Below are 16,104 nucleotides of genomic sequence, written 5' to 3'. Positions count from 1 at the left end.
GAAAATATTTTTACCGAAAAGCTCATCCAATTTCCCATAAGTTTGTCTTTGACCACATTTCAATTGGATGTTTGGGCTTACAGATATAAGCTAATTACATTGCTCATAATTCAAACATGACATTTTTTCAGTTTAGTAAAGTAACCTGGATAATAAATTAGCTGAAATGTGGTCAAAGACAAACTTATGGGAAATTGGACGAGCTTTTCGGTAAAAATATTTTCGAAACTGAAAAATCAAGTCCGTCATATAGAAATTGCCAAAAACCACCAAAAAAAACCTATTTGTTCAACATTTTTATTTTTAAAACCGCTGTAACTTCACTTCACAAGGATAGGACTTAAGACAATGGTCAATATGGAGACTTTTGTGTAAAATTGTCTGGAGAATCGATTCCCGTATTCGGCTTTTGAAATTTTTGACGTTTAGAGCACTTTTCAAAAAACAGTTCCAGTAAATGATTTTTGTATTTTTTTAGGTGAGTTGCTCCATCCCTTAGGCTATTTTCACAGAAAATTTGAGCGAAAAAAAATCGTGGGCTCACCGTCAAATTTAACTTTTAAACTTTAATATCAAAAAATCTCATAAAAGTGGAGTGTTTTTTTTCTTTTAGTGTATTTTTTTCGGAAAGCTCGTCAAATTTCCTACAAGTTTGTCTTTGGCCACTTTTTGATACGATGCAACGGCTTCGAGATACAGCAATATTTAAATTACGAAATACAAAAATATTGAAAACACGTACGCCCTTCTCAAATGCCATTATCGAGTGTTACTGGCTCCATATACACAAAAATGGCTTATATATGCCTAGGATAACATGTCTACAAAGTTTCATTGAAATCGGAAAGGGTCGAGTACAACCGATTCCCTATTTGACATGGAATTGCCCCAACGCAAACCTTTTGGTAAAACCCGAAATGCAGAAATAGGAAGCGCAGTCGAAATTAAATCCGCTCATATTCATGCAAAATGACAAGACGCAGCGCTCCTCGCAGACAGAAAGAAACGATCAAGAGCCGTGCTAAAAAGTCTCGACGGGGCCAGCGCGATGAAAAACCATCATCGTGGTCTCCTCAAGCCAAAAGAGTAAATATAGATCACCGTGCGTCCGTCGGATGTCGGTCCGGTCGAGGTGGGGTTCTTACGCGGTGGTGCCGCTAGCCAAACAGTAGTCCCGCGAGTAGACTTTTGGTTTGCCGTCGGTGCGTTACCGGGTACTGTCGAACGGGGTTGCATCGGACTTTATCTTCAAACTTTAAGAAAAAATCCAATTCGGTCAAGTCCCATCTGTTTACGGTAACTTTACTCCGCTGTGTAGTCACCGTCGATCACTTGCTCAACCCAATCGAGACCAGGGGGCGCCAGGTAGCAGGGAACCGCGGTGGTGTGACGGAGACTGCACGGCAGATCCCGGCAGGGAAGGACCAAAGGAAAAACGGCCGCCGGTGGCCACCAGCAACGGTTCATCCTGCCGCCGCCGTTTATTTGCGCGCCAAAGGAGATCGGCGGGAAAAGTCCGACTGCGTACCTTCCTCTTCAAATGTTGGGCCGGGGTTTGGGACGTCCAACAGACAGATGAGTCCCTGGAGGGGGGAAGGACGGCAAGTGATGAAAATTGGTTACGATGTTTACCAGAAACGTTCGGACGGCGGCGGCGGCGGCATGTTTATGTAAAAGAGTGAGAGATGTTGGTTGGCTCCTGGCAAAGAACACACACACACACCAGATCGGTAACAGCAGCAGCCAGCCAGTAGCTCTGCAGTGGGATGATCTTGAGATGCAGCGTGAAAAGTGAGTGAAAACGCAATCGATCCTGCCAGGCGCAACGACGACGGCGAGGTGTGGTGTGAAAATGTGCAACCGACGCCGTCGACTGACGGGGTTCCGAGCAGGGTTGGTCGTGTTTCGTGAGTTGAGTTTTTGTTTTTGCATTGGGAGTGTGATGAGTTTGTTGGTTTAAGGTAGCATGACTAAGAAAACTCACTACAGTCTACTTGATATGCGATTTTTTCCAAAACCTGGTCATATTTTTTTATAAAAGCAGAAAAATAAAAAAAAATCTGTCTTGATGATTTCACTATCAAAAAATCAAATTGTTCGCTCTACAAGCATTGCCTTGGCGTTCTCGATTGCGAGATTCCTACTCGAAACTTAGTATCCGAAGGCTTGATTGTTGAGGCAATTGCAAACATCTTTTTACACCTAAGCTTCCTTCCACTCCGGGATTCGAGCTGACGACCTTTGGATTGTGAATTCAACTGCCACCAGCAACTCCACCGAGACAGGATCCAGAGAGACAACTCCTACACCTGGACTGAGCTAACGACCTAACCTTTAGGTTAGACCGGGGACATTTACTTCCCCGTCCGACGGAAGGCGTGATCAGGCAAATCTCGTCTCGAAAAATGCCACCGAGACCTTCTGGGAGCGAACCCAGGCCGACTGGGTGAGAGGAAACCACGCTTACCTCTTCACAACGGGTCCACGGCCCTTCAACCCTGTGCAAACATTTTTGGAAAAAAATCAAAGTGAACGAGAAAAGGGCGGATAAGCATTTTGACAGCTGGAACTACTTTGCAAATGACGAGCCAAAAGGTTACTTTTTCACAAAACTTGAAATGTTAAACAATAGTTGGCCTTCTCAGCTACCTTTTTAAACCTGCGGGTTTTGTCAAATGGTTACCTGTTGGCTCAGAAATTGCAAAATAATTTTAGCTGTCAAAAAGCGCCCTTTTCAAATCCTTCTCCAGAACTCATTTGTGAAGGGAAGTGTATATTAAATGCCAGAAAACAATCATTTTTAGTTGAAAAACTACACAGAAAAAAAAGATGAGTTTTGGAATGTTGAAAATTTGGAAGGTTGAATATTACCTCTTTTTTTAGTAATATTACATAAAAAATGTGAACCTGATGAATATTCATCAAAAACTGATGAAAATTCATCATTTTCTGGGGTAAAATTAATCATTTTTTTTTTGCCACAAAATCTGTCACCATTTCCTGATGAATATTACCATCATTTTTTTCTGTGTAAATACTGGAATCATTATTTTTGAAATTGTTCAACACAGTGTTTTTTTTGTTAAATAAATTTTAGAACGGTTAAGGTAATTGTTGCGACGAGAATCAAAGATCTGCTTGTCTGTGATGCCTGAGTGGGGACAGAACTTTAGCTAATATTATGAATAACTCTGTTCATTACCAACTGCTAAGATGAAGAACACAGAAAAAAAAGATGGTAATATTCATCAGGAAATGGTGACAGATTTTATGGCAAAAAATTGATTAATTTTACCCCAGAAAATGATGAATTTTCAGTTTTTGATGAATATTCATCAGGCTCACATTTTTACACATTTTTTATGTAATATTACTCAAAAATAGAGTTGATATTCAACCTACCAAATTTTCAACATTCCAAAATTCAACTTTATATTCTGTGAAAGATTAACACCAAAAAGAACTCAAAAGAAGAGATTTAATTGCCCCAATTTGTGAAGAAAGATCCGGAAAACCGAAGCCAAACGAGGTTCTAAGAAAGGTGTTTAATTACTGAATAATTGTAAATTGTTAAAATTAGTTAAATTGAATTGGATTAATAAAAATGGATTCTAGTTTTACCTGATCAACCACAACAATCGGGACATTCGATCTGCTCAAAGAAATTCAGCCCAATTAGGCCTTCGCAAATCTTTACAGTTATATCGACATTTTATAAAGATTTTTCATTTCCTTCTATTTTTCAATATTTATTTTTTTATCATTAAAAATAAATGCAATCGTTAGCTCCACACTAAGAACAGTTCGTTAAACTGGAAATTACACTCAAACCCCGATGGTTTGACACCAATTGTTGTCAAATGAATGGGATCACTTTTTAGTTTCAAACCCCTTTTACAAGGAGTTCACACACACTACCAAACACGGGTCCCCAACAGACCGTTATTATGAGAAAAAAAAACCACTCAAAGACTGGACATGATTTTTGAGACCATTCTTACACTCTGGGCCGAGTGGCCCAGAAATATCGAATGTGATCAGTTTTAGTATTTTGAGTAGAAATTAAGGAGAAATCGCATGTAAAATGTGTAGGAAAAGTTCATTTAAAACATAGCTAGCAAATTTGCGTAGCAATATCATCTAATTGTTTTGCTGGAAACATAAATAGATCAAATTAATCCTTCAACAAATAGCTTGTCAACACAATCTTTAGTCGTTTGTAGGTACGATGTCATTCTTTGGCTCAAAGTCACCCCTTGGCTCAAATTCACCCCATTTTAAATTATTCGTGTGCCATCTAGCGTTCCTTGACTCGATATTGCAAAATGTAGGAGTTTTTGCCTTCCTCACTGAGGTAAGGCTATAATCCTGCTCTAAAATTGAACTTTTTATTTAAAGCTCGAAAACCCACCTTGATGTATACATATCGACTCAGAATCGAAAACAGAACAAATGTCTGTGTGTATGTGTGTGTGTATGTGTGTGTGTATGTGACCAATAATGTCACGCAGTTTGCTCAGCACTGGTTGAACCGATTTTGACCAAACCAGTCGCATTCGACTTGGTTTAGGGTCCCATACGGTGCTATTGAATTGTTTGAAGTTTCGATAAGTAGTTCAAAAGTTATGTGGGTAATTCTCCGCCAACTCACACAGCAGTTGCCCCGACCCCTCTTCGATTTGCGTGAAACTTTGTCCTAAGGGGTAACTTTTGTCCCTGATCACGAATCCGAGGTCCGTTTTTTGATATCTCGTGACGGAGGGGCGGTACGACCCCTTCCATTTTTGAACATGCGAAAAAGAGTGTTTTTCAAAATTTGCAGCCTGAAACGGTGATGAGATAGAAATCTGGTGTCAAAGGACTTTTATGTAAAATTAGACGCCCAATTTGATGGCGTACTCAAAATTCGAAAAACGTATTTTCATCGAAAAAACACTAAAAAGTTTTAAAAATTCTCCCATTTTCCGTTACTCGACTGTAAAAATTTTTGGAACATGTCATTTTATGGGAAATTTAATGTACTTTTCGAATCTACATTGTCCCAGAAGGGTCATTTTTTCATTTAGAACAAAATTTTTCATTTTAAAATTTCGTGTTTTTTCTAACTTTGCAGGGTTATTTTTTAGAGTGTAACAATGTTCTACAAAGTTGTAGAGCAGACAATGACAAAAATTTTGATATATAGACATAAGGGGTTTGCTTACAAACATCACGAGTTATCGCGATTTTACGAAAAAAAGTTTTGAAAAAGTTGGTCGTCATCGATCATGGCCGTTCATGGTCACTCGCGACAGACACGGACGACGAAACAAAGTAAAAGGAAAAATAACTTTTTCAAAACTTTTTTCGTAAAATCGCGATAACTTGTGATGTTTATAAGCAAACCCTTATGTCTATATATCAAAATTTTTGTAATTGTCTGCTCTACAACTTTGTAGAACATTGTTACACTCTAAAAAATAACCCTGCAAAGTTAGAAAAACACGAAATTTTAAAATGAAAAATTTTGTTCTAAATGAAAAATGACCCTTCTGGGACAATGTAGATTCGAAAAGTACATTAAATTTCCCATAAAATGACATGTTCCAAAATTTTTACAGTCGAGTAACGGAAAATGGGAGAATTTTAAAACTTTTAGTGTTTTTTCGATGAAAATACGTTTTCGGAATTCTGAGTACGCCATCAAATCGGGCGTCTAATTTTACATAAAAGTCCCTTTGACACCAGATTTCTATCTCATCACCGTTTCAGGCTGCAAATTTTTGAAAAACACTCTTTTTCGCATGTTCAAAAATGGAAGGTCGTCCGTCCGTCACGATATCAAAAAACGGACCTCGGATTCGTGATCAGGGACAAAAGTTACCCCTTAGGACAAAGTTTCACGCAAATCGAAGAGGGGTCGGGGCAACTTTTCCCGATTTCGTGTGAGTTGGTAGAGAATTACCCATGTATAAAAATGTGTTTTCGTATATTTTCGTAAGTTGAATAAATGGCAGTAAACTGAACCAAACATCATCATGTTATACATCGTTAGTTAGATAATTAAAAGACCTTTCGAACGAGTCCAAAACATTGATAATCTGGCAACCCTGTCTCGAGTTATACCCACTTAAGTAATATTTATGTACTTTTTTGTAGCCGGATCTCACTTAAATGCATGTAAAAAATGTCCGGATCCATCTTCCGACCCATCGTTAGTTAGATAATCAAAAGACCTTTCCAACAAGTCAAAAACATTGAAGATCTGGCAACCCTGTCTCGAGTTATAACCACTTAAGTGATATTTATGTACTTTTTTTGTAGCCGGAACTCACTTAAATGCATGTAAACAATGTCTGGATCCACCATCTGACCCATCGTTGGTTAGGTAATCGAAAGACCTTTCCAACGAGTCCAAAACATTGATAATCTGGCAACCCTGTCTCGAGTTATACCCACTTAAGTGATATTTATGTACTTTTTTGTAGCCGGATCTCACTTAAATGCATGTAAACAATGTCCGGATCCATCATCCGACCCATCGTTGGTTAGGTAATCAAAAGACCTTTCCAACGAATCTAAATCATTGAAGATCTGGCAACCCTGTCTCGAGTTCTGACCACTTAAGTGATATTTATGTACTTTTTTTGTAGCCGGATCTCACTTAAATGTATGTAAAAAATGTCCGGATCCATCATTCGACCCATCGTTGGTTAGGTAATCGAAAGACCCTTCCAACGAGTCTAAAACATTGCAGATCTGGCAACCTTGTCTCGAGTTCTGACCACTTAAGTTATATTTATGTACTTTTTTTTGTAGCCGGATCTAATTTAAATGTATGTAAACAATGTCCGGATCCATCATCCGACCCATCGTTGGTAAGGTTATCGAAAGACCTTTCCAACGAATCTAAAACTTTGACGATCTGGCTACCCTGTCTTGAGCTATGACCACTTAAGTGACATTTATTTACTTTTTTGTAGCCGGATCTCACTTAAATGTATGTAAACAATGTCCGGATCCACCATCCAACCCATCGTTGGTTAAGTAATCGAAAGACCCTTCCAACGAGTCTAAAACATTGAAGATCTGGCAACCCTGTCTCATGTCTTGACCACTTAAGATGCGACTTATGAGCCCTTGAGTGACATGTGTGTTTTTTGTATTCCGGAACTTAACGAAATCAGACGAAAATTGTGTCCAAACCCATCATATCACATATCACCCATTGTTGGAAAAGGGTGAGGAAGGCACCAACCACATAGGTGGATTAAGTTAGTTTTTTTTTATGTATTTACGTATAAACTTGTCACGTGACTTGAGGCTTAACCTGGTTAAGTCAGTCCTGTGAATCAATTTTTTTATCATTCTGCTGCATGTAAGTACAATTTAAAACCATAACCAGTAACGTTTTAGAGTTAAAACATTGAAACTTTGAACTTTGTCAAATCTAATATTACACCAGGGGTGCTCAAAGTTTTTGGAGGCCGGGCCAAATATGAAGCTCAAATGAGGTTGCGGGCCAAATATACAAAAAAAAGGTTTAAAAAAAAATTACGATATTTTAATTTAAAAGATTTAATTTTTGTTATGTAAAAAAATGTCAATTCAAAATAATAGAAAATACAAAATAACGGTCTTCTATCCGTATTGTTGATTTCATTGTTTCAGGTATTTGAAAAAAAGTTTTTAGCTGAATGTACTTGTGTTTAAAAAAAAGTTTTGTTTTTATATTTCGGAAATGGTTACATAACATGTTGAACAATTTATCTAAAGGCGTAATTTTATCTATAAGTTTAGTGTGGCTTATAAAAAATCGTTGAGAGCCAGAATTTCAACGTTTCAGTGAAAAAATGTAAGCTTCCATATAGTTAGACTGCAATCATTATATAAAAAAAAAAAAAAAAAAACATTTTGCAGAAAAAACATTCATATATTTCAACGAAAATAAACTTAAATTTAAATTATGTTTCATAAACCTAAGCATGTTCAAATGGTTCTAAATGCAAAGGAATGCATATTTAATTAATTGTAGCTGATTGCACCTAAATTTCATTTTTTTTGAGGTTTTAAAGTTTTTAGGAAATATATTTTTGCTCCTTGTTTCCGAGCCATTTTTTTTAATGGTAGAGAGGTGGGTTGATTTTCATTGACGAAAGCTTTGAAACATATTTACAACAAACTTGATCCTCAGATTACACAACTTCTGTAGTCAATCAGATACGTTATCTAACTGTAATGAGTTCAAATCCCGAAAGAAGTACAATGTATGTTTCAAGGTCAGTTCATAATAGGGTTATTATGGCTTGCAAATTAATCAAGAAAACTTATATTTTGGCAAATATTACAGAATTCTACCTAAGTCAAACTTGAACTTTTTTTAATATTTCTAAAAATGTTTGTTGAAAGTTTTGACGATATTTACAAGTTTCACTCACATTGATACCTGTGAAATTGTTTTATTTATTAAATATTATGAACAATTTTTTGGTGTCCTAAAGTGTGGATCAAAATATTAATAAATCATAAGTTTTTTTATTAACAAAAAATAAAAAAAGATTAGCATATAAAAGTTTAAAATAAACCTTAACTTTGAAAAAGTAAAAAATAACTTTACAGGTAGTCAACGGGCCATTTTACATGATTATTCAAAATGGGCCCGCGGGCCACAAAATATCACCTCGCGGGCCACGCTTGGCCCGCGGGCCATGCTTTGGTCGCCCCTGTATTACACACTCACACTTTTTTACCCAATTCGGTCGTTGAAGAATCGGTAAGGTTTAGATCGGTAAACCATCTTTTAAATTGAATAAAATTTTACCGAAGTACGGTTAACAATAATAAACTTGATTACCGAATTTCGGTAAGTTTTTACCAGATTCGGTAATTTTAACCACCGAACTGCTCGGAAGTTGGAAATTCGGTAAACTATATCGAATTCTGTAAAAAACCTAAGTGTGTACATATTTTACATATTTACCACCTTAGTAACATTTTTAAGCATACAAGTTTCATGATGGTTCTGAATACCCCCATGTATTTATAAAATTAAAGCTATATACTATCATTTTAATTTACAATCGCCATCTTTCTCAAGCTCTCAAAACTAAAAAAACAAAAACTTAGAAACAACCGTGATCAATTGAACGAAGTTGATTTTTCTAGTTTTTGGCCACTTTTGCTAGTATTAATGACTAGTGCCTTCGCTTTCATTTCACGGACATTGCCACGTTGGGCTGCTAAATGTTTGAAAGTAGTGCACGGAGCGAAGATTTGAATCGTTGACATCTAGATTGTGAGTAAAGTGGCAAATTCTACTACAGTCACAACTTCACTTCGAATAATCGAATCTGGACTGAAATTTTAAAATTAAATCATTACAGCGTAATCAAGAGGTAAGACCAAAAAGGCATAGTTCGAAATTGAGAAAAAAAAAAACAAATTCCGTTCTGCATTTTCGAACAGGTTGAACATAAATTCCATCCCAAATTCTTCGAAAGAATTGCAAAAAGAGCTAACCACTGCACGCCACATTTGAATCACCCACTTTCCGCTGAACAACTTCACGTCACAATTAACAACCTGCATGCGTCCAATCTACTTCAGAAACCTGTACGGAAATGACTAATGTCTCTGCCGGTGGCGACCCGACGAAATCACCCCCTTATCAGCGGCGAATAATAGGCGAATCGCCGTTCGTCCTTCACTTCTACTTTTCGCCGTAACCTTCGTACCTTTTCTGACGTTTCCGTTGCGTCGTGTCGATTTGCTGGACTGCAGCAGTGTAGTCTTCTTGGCTCTTCCTAGGCACAACACAGACGATTCAATTCTTCTTCCTCTAATGCACACACCAACTTCGAGAAGGGTATCCCCGTGTATCTTTCACTCTTGCTCACTCACTTGCATGCACTCACTGCTGATCATGCGATCTATCTTCTCTCTCGCCCTCGCTTCGTGCCCTAGATCTTCGTCGTGATCCACAAACCCTGTGAACGATTGTGAAAAAAAGTGTGTCTGATCTCACGACGATATGTCTCACTGTGCCCGCCTTCGCCGTCGTCGCACACCTTCCCTCACCGTGCGCCTCGATGATCTTGCCTCACTTCACTGGTGATCTTCTGTGTTGATTTTCCTCGTGCGATTATTCAACTCTCGTGCAAGATTTATCATTTGTGTACTCGCTCGGCGGCGCACTCACACCTTCGCGAGGTGACTCATTTCACGGTTACTTACGGGGCAAAAAGTGTAACTTTTCCTCACCAAATTCTGACCTCTTCGCGGACACACACACGCGCGCTCTTCGTCACCGTCGTCGTCGTTGTCTTCTGCCTCGCAAAATTGACTAATTTTATTTTGGGGTTACGCGGTACAATTTTCACATTGGCACCCACAACCGCAACACAAACCGAGAGGACTGGTCACATTTTCACAAATACGCACAACGGTCGCGCACCGGTTTGTTGGTTCGATCGCTCTGGGCTGGCGTTTCGTCGTAGAATCTGTCTCAAACTCTACACACCTTTCGGCCACGCGTTGTGCGATGTGCTGTAAAGTCCGTCAGTCAGTACTACAGCTGAGAGAGCTGACCCTCCAATGTCGCGCGCACGCAAAACCTTATGTAACGGATTCTCGGCCGTTGCGGAATCGACGACCCGCACGTGATCTTCGTCCTCCTTTTGCCAGGACCTGCAACAAACTGCTCGACGTCGAAGAACTGCTGCTTCTCTCTTCTCTGCTCTAGACAATCACACACGCCAGGGGCGGCTTCCTAGTAGTTCGGGGTTGGCACTCCGGTTCGGTTCGGTGGTTCACTATCGACTGAACCGGCCTCGCCGTTCGCCTTCGTCGACTGGGGTTCCGGATGCGACGACGACGACGGCTGTGTCTTCTTCGACGAAGGTGGCGTCGCGACGTCGGGAAAATCTTGAACGCAGAACGCGCGCGCGACTTGACGAAACACACACCGCCTCTCTCTCTCTCGCTCTCTCGCTCTCTCCCACTCACGAAGGAAAACTCTCCCTCTCTGGTTTCCCTCGGGAGAGTGATTAATTTCTCACGACGCGCGTGTGATACGCGCGCGGCGTTGCAAAGTCGGAAAAACTGTGCGGCTTTAATTTCACCACACGCCACTTGCGTAGCCGCTGCTGCTGCTTCTGCTTGCGATCACGCTGGCGGACGAATCTGAACTGAACCGAACCGAGGAGCAGAGCATGCTGGCAACTGAGCTGGCACTGTAACGCACGGTGGCCCGAGTGGGGGGAAATATCAAAACAAGGGGGATTAAGTTTTGGGAATATTGCCACAATTAGTAATACCTGCGAGTATACAAACATGAAAAAAAATCCAAATGTATTACTTGTCGAAGCACTGAAAAGTTGAACTATTAAGTACTGTTATTTTTTGCGATGAAAAGTAGGCCGTTTCGTCGTTTGAGAATGACTGGGAAAGTTATTAATTATTATTAGGGTTTTGAATTTCCCAAGAAACGGGAAAAATATTTTTTGAATCCCGGGAATTTTTTTGAAACAGTAATAAAATCTATGTTTTTATTTTATTTTTTATGTTTTCATAGCTTAAAAACATAGAATTTGATCAATACTAATAGTGATAATCTACCCTTCAATTTTAACAAGGATGTCAGTTTTTTGATAACTTATATAAATGAAATCAAAAATTTTATTTTGTTCTTTGTTGTGCTTTGGATTTCAAATAAAACACAATTTTCAATCCAGTGTAATTCAAAGTAAATTAGTCTTATAAATACTTTTATTTCCTTTTAATTATATGACATAACCAGAAAAACTTTCTTGAAAGTGTCTTTAAAAAAACAAGAAATGACTTCAAATAAAATGATACAAGTGAATGTAAAATTTTAGATATACGTAAAAAACATATTTTACAAATTATTATTAAGTCACTACCGCTAACTGGAAAAAAACCGGGACTACAGTATGAATAGGTACATGAGATTTTAAAGCAATAAATGTATAAAACGGTATACTAATTGTTTAGTTCTGTTCTTGTTTTTATAGAAATCAATTAAAAACGTTACTTAATTCACCTTTGGTGTTGCCTTCCTCACATTCATAAAGGGAATACACTACACAGCCTCTAAAAAGTGTATAAAAACACTTACCTTATCAAAATAACTGAGATCAGGTCTCAAAAAAGTAAATTAAAACACTAAAGTACTTATAACTTTTGATAGGGTTGTCACGCAACGATGCCAGATTTTTTTATGGGAGATATTTAATTTCTAAAAAATAATCTGTACTTTATCTTCAAATTCGAAGCCATAGAAGACATTTTTAAAATTTCAACAGCAGATTTAAGCTTTTCAATCATATTAAAGCACAATTCAATTACTAAATTGATGAAATTTTTAAAACTAATAATTTAAAAAAAAATTATAAACAGATTTTTATGATTTTTAGGATCAAAAAATCTGTAAAATACAGATTTATCTGTATATCTGGCATGGTTGTTGTCAAATTTTCAATCTTTTTGATTCTTTGGAAAGATCTCTTGATTACACATCCAACAATTGGTCGCACGGTAGATCCGGACAATGTTTTCATCAAAATATGTGAGATCCGGCCTCTAAAAAGTGTATAAATAACACTTAAGTGGTGATAACTTTTGATAGGATTATCACATCTTCAACGTTTTTGGATCATTGAAAAGGTTTTTAAAATACCTTTCTAAAAATGAATAGCATGACGGATTATCTTACAAAACCACCCTTTTTACTATCTTTCAAAGTTTAGTTAATACCGTTTTTTTAGCCTAACTTATGAAGTACTTTTCTAAACTTCATAATGTCAACTAGGGTCTTGGGGGACCAAATCGGGTAAGCCAGCAATAGATAATCGTGTGCATATTTTTCAGTGCACGAACTTACAGACATACACACGCACAGACATTTGTTCAGAACTTGATTCAGAGTCGATAGGTATACGTGAAGGTGGGTCTACGAGTTCGAATAAGTAAGTTATTTTTTCGAGTGATTTTATAGCCATTTTATAGAAGAAAGCAAAAATTGAAACGTCATGCGAAAAATGCAAAGCTGTTTTAAATCGTTACATTTTTCCTGATTTTCCGCAGATGGCGATTTTGGATGAAAATAAATTATATTGATATTTTTTTCAAATTTAAAATCATAAATATACGAAAATATAATACCCAGTCTTTAAAAATACATAAAATTTAAAAGAAAATATTTTAAGAGCTATGCATTTGGCTGATCTGTAAAATAACATTTTAATAATTTTCCCCAATAAGCCAAATTAATGCTTATATATGCCCAATACAAATTTAAATGCCTTAAAATTGTTATCGATTATTCAGTATTCATTCGTTCGTCTATTTCCACAATCAAAACTGAATTTTCACACCGAAATTTGATTTTTTTTTTCAATTTCGGGAATTCCAGGGACAATATATGAAAAATCCCGGGATTCGGGAATTCCCGGTTTTGGAAAAATCCCGGGAATTCTCGGGTGGACACACTAAACGTTTGTTTCTCTCTCGAATGTTGAGCATTTCATCACCGAAATAAATGCTGAAAAATACATTGCGACGTTGTCGTTTTTTGACGTTCCGAGACAAACGAGATTCAAATAAATAATAACATACACGTTTTGTTTGGTTGACCATTTTGTTCATTGTCCCGTAGTTTGGTTGAATTTGGTTGCCGGGGTCTCGAGTTATAATTACAAATGTTTACGGTAGTCGGGCATGTACGTTTGTCAAACGCGTTCTGGACTGAATTCCCTTTGACCAATTGTCGCACTTGTAGCAATTTTCATGGTGTGTCAATATAGCACGACGAGATTGAAACTTCTTTCATGTGAAAAGTGACAACGCACGATGTTTTTTTAATGGTTTTTTTTGAATATCTCAGGATTGAAATCGAATTTTGGGGTTCTATGAAGGTCAAAAGGTGAGGCATTATTAGTAGCACAAAATTGCGTTCTTACCTCAAATTACCCAAAAATGCACGTGCGACGTTGTTGAGCACAACACCGACAAATTATTAAAAACTAGATTTTGAATTTTAAAATTTCAATGAAAGCGTATTGTTAGGAACAATGTTTTACGAACAAACTGATTTCATTTCATTTTTCATTTCATTTCATTTTATTAGGTTGCATTAACAATTACATTGGTGCAGTTGTTATCCTGAGCTGAGATATGGACTACCTTTCAACAGCTGATTTGTTCAAAATGGAGAGAGAGTTTACTGGTAGGGGAACAGCATCTAATTCCAGCGTGCCTCTAATGTTGGCAGGTCAGAACTTTGACATTCAATTAAAGCTCATTAAAAGCGATTTCAACTGAAATCGAGTGATAAATAGCTCAATAAGAAGTGAGCAAGCAAGTTTCTATCAAAAGTTTTGCAAAATTTGTTGTTTAAATAGTGAAAATCAGCAAATTGGATGGAGTTAGGAGCGAGTGCTTAACCTGCCAAAGATACGAGAATTTCCCCTAATAAGGAGAACGAATTGGACAGAGAAGGAAAAAAAAATGCAAAAATAACCTTCGAAATAGCTAATAGATGTGGGATAGTTAGAGGAAAGGAGGAACAAACTGATGGTTTTGTACAGATCGGACGAAAATTTCCTGTAATTAAAAAAAAAAATCTGAAATTTTGATTCCTAGTAAAAGTTAACGTCATAAAAATATGTAATGTTCCCAAACTTCAAACAATTTTAGGTCCCCAAAAATTGATTTTTAAATGAAAATGAAGATTAGGGACCATCCACAAACCACGAGGACACTTTTTTTGGAAACCTCAACCCCCCCCCCCCCGTGGACAATTATCCATACAAAAAAAAATCTTTTTTGTATGGAGCGTGACAATCACCGTACCCCTCCCCTAAAGTGTCCACGTGGTTTATGGATGGTCCCTTACAAAAAATATCCGAACAAATTAAAAAGTCCAGCTCGAATATTTTTTTGTTGATATTTTTGCAAAGACTATAAAATACCACTAACAGTATAAGATAAACTGTAGATAATGCAGTATGATCATGAAATATACTTCGCATAATATGCAATCTTTTTAAAAAGTTGTTATACGAGTTAGGAGGAGTTTAAAGTGAAATGCGATGTAATACATATTGGCTTTTTTGTGCTCCAACTTCTTGTGAAGTTTGCTCAGAAGATTTGGTTTGGTATCGCATAGATCGCTATTGATTTTTGAATCTGAATTTTCCGTCAGAATTGCGCCAAAGTGTCAAAATATTGAATTTTGGTCATATTTTGTGTTTCTATTAAAATAATTATGATGATGATTCTTTTCAATTTCTATTTACCGATATTTCATTCCCGAGAGAGGAGAGAACTGTGCCTTTCGATTATTTTTCTTGACGAGCGTCAGTAGATTTTTTTTGAGATTCTTCCATCGCCGCTAACTATTTCGTCTGTTGTCTGCTATCTTGTGACTATCTTTGGAATAATAATAATCTCTCCGGAAACGATTCAATTTATTTAATAAAATTTAATTTAATTATTAAATACAAACATAAACTCTATTGTCAAAAGTTCAGTCACTTTCACCTACTCGGGCTCTTAGAAAACGTTCTCCACACGCTCCATGCTCGCCGTCATCGTAGCCGGTCCGTTCTCCTGCTTGTGGTGCTGCTACTGTGCTCATCCGCGCGTTTACGACGACGATGACGATGATTCTACGACTGCCCAACCGTTGGTGAACCCCTCGCCATAGTCGTTTCCAGCACTGCTGTTGGGCCCAAATCGCAAGCAGATCAACCCGTCAGAACCGGCCGCAAAGTGGTGAAACCGTCATCGCCATCATCATCATCATCATCATCAGCTACCGGCAACATATGGTGTGTATCGCTGACTGAGCTGATTGGGTTGGGAAAATTGGCGGTACCTACCGTAAAGCCCGCGTATAAAGATGATGAGGAGCTGTGAAGTGTTGAAGGTGGAGCGAGCAAATTAATCGGAAGAAACAAACACCAGTGGCAACAACTCCGGCCAGCAGGGGCAAACAAGCGGGTATTGGGAAGCGATTTGAGTTTTCTTGGTTTTGGAGTTTTGGATTTGCGGGTGCGCGCATCCCACCGTTATTCGCCGACCGCGATGCTGCTGGCGCGCGAC

At 37.8% G+C, this 16,104-nt stretch overlaps 1 protein-coding gene across 8 annotated transcripts in view; it reads right to left on the bottom strand.

Annotated features, from left to right (window-relative positions):
• Nucleotides 1-11,145, bottom strand: part of LOC6036570 (protein vein) — a 118,206-nt gene extending 107,061 nt beyond the window's left edge. For all 8 annotated transcript variants that reach the window (XR_005278333.1, XR_005278332.1, XR_005278331.1 and 5 more), the window contains exon 1: nt 9,714-11,145. The gene's annotated coding sequence lies outside the window, so the exon portion shown is untranslated. The remainder of the gene's footprint in view (nt 1-9,713) is intronic.
• Between the last annotated feature and the right edge of the window lie 4,959 nt (nt 11,146-16,104).

Source organism: Culex quinquefasciatus, chromosome 3, assembly GCF_015732765.1.
Source record: "Culex quinquefasciatus strain JHB chromosome 3, VPISU_Cqui_1.0_pri_paternal, whole genome shotgun sequence".
Classification (NCBI taxonomy): Eukaryota; Metazoa; Arthropoda; class Insecta; order Diptera; family Culicidae; genus Culex; species Culex quinquefasciatus.
This window is presented reverse-complemented; position numbering and strand designations above follow the sequence as displayed.